This window comes from Nicotiana attenuata, unplaced genomic scaffold (genome assembly GCF_001879085.1).
Source record: "Nicotiana attenuata strain UT unplaced genomic scaffold, NIATTr2, whole genome shotgun sequence".
Taxonomy (NCBI): domain Eukaryota; kingdom Viridiplantae; phylum Streptophyta; class Magnoliopsida; order Solanales; family Solanaceae; genus Nicotiana; species Nicotiana attenuata.
The window spans coordinates 150311-154699 of record NW_017671854.1 but is presented as its reverse complement, the minus strand read 5'-3'; the positions used below and the strand labels follow the sequence as shown (position 1 = coordinate 154699).

The window sequence follows — 4389 nt, the reverse complement described above, 5'->3', positions numbered from 1 at the left end:
TAAATTAGGCCAAAAAATTTGTAAAAAAAGAAAAAAAAAACTATAGGTGGCTATTCTTGCAAAAACAGCCTTTCGGCGCCCCGTCGGGACATTTATGGCTATTTAGACAAAAATGGCATCGCCTAACTTTATTTGTGACAAAAATGGCGACATTTCATATTTTTGGTTATTTTTGCAAAAACGGGGCTAGACCCGATGAGGGTTGCCTACGTATTCTACATCCGGTGAGAATCAAACCAGCGTAGTTCGGTCAATTTTGACGCAACAGAAAAACACTTTGAAACAACTTTTTCCCTTTTTCTTTTTTTTTTTTTCAAAAAATTTCGGCAGAGTTTCGGGATATTTTGGACACCAGGTTTTTCACATACGGGTAATTTCCTCTCTCCTACCTCAATTTGGTTTTTCTCAATTTTTTTTCCCTATTCTAGAAGCCGGTCAACATGCAATCCGAATCAAATAAATGTGCAAGTAGCAAGTAAAATGCATCAGGATGGTCTTTTGATTTCGGGTATACCTGTCCTAGACGGACCCAACCCCTGTGTTGAGTCCCCAAAGTCAAATGCACGTGATGCAAACAAGCGTTCCTACTAGGGATCCGGCATGAGGCTATGTTATACTACGTTTAAAACCTGGGTGTATTGTTCTAGACTTGGCTTACCCGAGCGGACAGCTCGAGCCGAGGGGGGGCAGCGTACCGGGAATACAGAAGCTTCGCCGGCTTTGCAACTTGTCCGAACCTCGTTCTAAAATTGGGATATGACTCTAACATAAGAGAAGTCACACGAAGTGCACCCTTCCCAGATGATTTAGAAGACTCAGAGAGAGGAGGGTTTCGTAGTAATATATATACAGTCCAAACAATATCAAAGCGGCAATTAGCACATTAGGCTCAAACACATAAAAAATTAGATAATAAATAAAAGCCAACTATAACAATTATTCTAAGCTCGAATTCTTGAACCCTGAACCAGAGATTCTGGGTTCTTGTCCCCAGCAGAGTCGCCAGAGCTGTCACACCTCCTTTTTCTACCCCCGGAAGCGGGTATATAAAAGAGTTTTTCAAATTTAAGTGACAATCGAAATGAGATTTATTTATATTAAAATCAGAGTCGCCACTTGGGATAATTTATGGTGTCCCAAGTCACCGGTTGAAATCCCGAATCGAGGAATGTTTGACTCTAATTATGGTCTGCGAACATAGAAATCTGGTAAGGAATTCTGTTAACCCGGGATAAGGTGTTAGGCATTCCTGAGTTCCGTGGTTCTAGCACGGTCGCTCAACTGTCAACAATTGGCCTAATTATCTGATTAATTACACATTTAAACCTACGTGCATTTTTAACTTTCTAGCCATTTTTTATTCTTTTTAGGAAAATTCATGATCGCCATACACTTGTTTGGTTTTTGAAAACACATCGTAAACCACGCTACATGAAATGCACCCGCGGTTCACGACATATTTATTTATTAAACATATTGGAAAGTGAAGTCGGGTCACATGAAATGTGCACCCAGATTTGAAAATTACAAGTCACAACTACGTCACGGGAACCGTACCCGTAGCTATGACAATTTATTTAATTAACGCGCCTAAAGCAAACTACGAATATTCATAAGATGTGTAATTCCTAATTCGATGATTGTGAGCAAAGGGCCCGGGATTATGGAGTACTTTTATTAAGTTTCAAGCTCATTCCCTCTTAAGCTTCTATTTCATATATCTGACCAAACCCAATCCCTAAAGGAGGTGAATAAATTAATTGCTAATGAGCTTTAGCCTCCTCGCTTCAATGGCCCCAACATTCATTTAAAGAGGAATCAAATAAAATAAGCATTTCAAACATATAAACTAGAAAGAAAACACAAATAACAATTAAAAGGAATAAATGGGGGATCCAAAGATGATTAGAGACCTCCAAATCCATAGGTAATTAGAACAGGGCTTGAAATAGTTCTGGATTTTCTCCCAGTATATACTAACATATTATATCATTTTCTCATATTCACAAACAGATGTCCAAGCTTAGAAATCAAGTTCAAAAGTTCATGACAAAAAAAAAAATTGTAATACGGACAGCAATGGTCAATAAAGAACCCAATTACAAACTCTACAGATACCAAAAACAACTCCACATTTGCAGATGAGAACATTGATATCGCAGCTCCTAAATAGCCTCAGATCATGGCGTTTAAGCCTACTAATGACTATAATTTAAACAATGTCTTTTGAACCAAAGGAACCTTTAAGGGACTCATCAGAAGTGCCAACTTTGAAACATATAATTGGAAAACATCACTTTCAAATAAAGCTATGTACAAATATGCTGACTTTAAATAGAGAAAGAAACTGCTAGGGTGTCGACATGCTTAAAACATTGATTAATCCAAATTAAGGTGACGATAACCGAACCCCTAGCAGAAAAAATATCAAATCGTCCATCACAAACTCATTTCTAAGAGAGGAAGACAAACGGAACTTTCTGAAAACTGCACATGAATGCACCAGCTTGTCCGGTCTGATCAACAATCGCCAAATCAAACAAACCTTAGTTAGACATATAGACTACCCAGCAAATCAAAAACCAACGTGAGCCAAAAGTGCAGAATTTGCACTTAAAAACTATGCAGATTTGCTTCTTAAACAGTGCAAGACAGAGTAAATTTTAAAAAGCTTAACAATCCTGACAAATATCCCAAAATACTGCATATTTCAGCACAATTTATCGCTCAAATCAGCTGTTTTCTGCAGCTCGAAAGAACATAGTTCTTATAGCTGTAACAATGCAGACAAATTTTTCGAACAAGAAAAGGAAAATAGAGCAAATCTGAACATATACAATCAGCGAAACAATTTTGCTTAAACACCATTTTAAACCAAGATCTAATAAGAATGAATCATTTAACATGAAGAAACCAAGACAAACTAACATGGGTCTAACTCAATAAGACATAAACCAATGAAAATTAGTGCCAGATTTTAAAAACAAATAGAACATGATAGCACGATGATTCACACACTGCATGGATCACTAAGTTTCAACCCAAACACTACTACTATCCTAAGAACACAAGAAGAATTACCAGGACTGAGTTTATGATTAAGTAACGTATTTCAAGTACAACCTCTGGAAAGCAAACAAAATACTCCAAGGAAGCTGATTCCTGAATGCAGCAGATTCATAATTCTTACAACGTGAAGATCAGAATGCATTTCGACATGAAACAAGGAAGCAACTTGGTGCAAACGTCAAGCAGATACTAGCGAAGAGGAACGGGTCAAGGTATTAATAAGCCAGAGACGAGTCGATTCAACGCGGAAACTAAAGTGTAATCTGAACGCTTCATTTTCCAACTATTCACGCTTTAACATTTCGAACAACAAACATATATCAAATGATCAGAACAAAACTATTAGTCTAGAGATAAATTCCCTATGGCTTCATCATACTGTAATCACACCAAATAAAATGAGCAAGAATCAAGAAATGAACCTGTTAAATGCTTCTTCTTTAATATGTAAAGAAAATTTCCACGACAAATTCACCAAGATGAAAATCCGACGATAATACAATAGCAACAAAATTGTCACAGGAACTCGAGCCAACAAACTCGACTGACGAACGACCACTGCGATGAAACCTCAAACGCCTCAAACAAACTCCATTTCAACACCCAAAAATTCTGAAATTGAACCAGAAGAAACAGACTATTTTTCTTTTTGTATTTTCTGATCTTGAAATAAAGAAAACGGGAAAAGAACTTTCCTCTCTAAATTTCCTCTCCAAAAAACCCTCTGAAAAAAAAAACCTCCGAAAATCTGTCCCCCCAAAAGAAACCAAAATTCCTCTAGTTATCAGGCAAACACTTGATGAATGAAGGGTTGGGATCAATCGAAATCGATCCCACGGTCCCCATTCATCCAGCATATGCCTTCTAGAGGCTTCCAACACGTGAGAAGGGAGGTGGGCATCTGTCAGAAACCGTTACAATATGATGACGTGGTGGGATGGGGGGTGCGTGAGGTGAGTTTTGGTGAAGAACTCGTCTGAAACTCAGACGAGTTGGTCGATTTGATGCGGCTGAAGAGGGAGAACTGAGAGAAGGCGTCGTTTGGTTCTTTCATAACTAGGGTTAGGTTTTTTCTTCTTTGTGTTATGTATTTGGAGAATGGGTCGAGTAAGAGGGGAGGGTTTAGGCTGGGTAGGGGCGATTTGGGTTTCTATTTGGGCTCAACCTCAATTTGGCCCAAACTGAATTTAAGACCAAGCTTTTTCAATTCCCTTTCTCTTTTTGTTTTCTTTTCTTTCTTTAATTATTAAAAAGATCTAAATAAATTCCTAGATTAATTCAAATTGAAAAATTAAGCTAATTATCTAACTATAAAATTTA

The 4389-nt window shown here is 37.6% G+C and overlaps 1 long non-coding RNA gene across 1 annotated transcript; it reads right to left on the bottom strand.

Moving 5' to 3' along the window:
* Positions 1 to 1943: 1943 nt before the first annotated feature.
* Positions 1944 to 3964, bottom strand: LOC109210560. Its single transcript, XR_002065575.1, has 2 exons — positions 3492 to 3964; positions 1944 to 2516 (listed from the first exon to the last, which is right to left on the bottom strand). It is a non-coding gene; the product is annotated as an uncharacterized LOC109210560 (long non-coding RNA).
* Between the last annotated feature and the right edge of the window lie 425 nt (positions 3965 to 4389).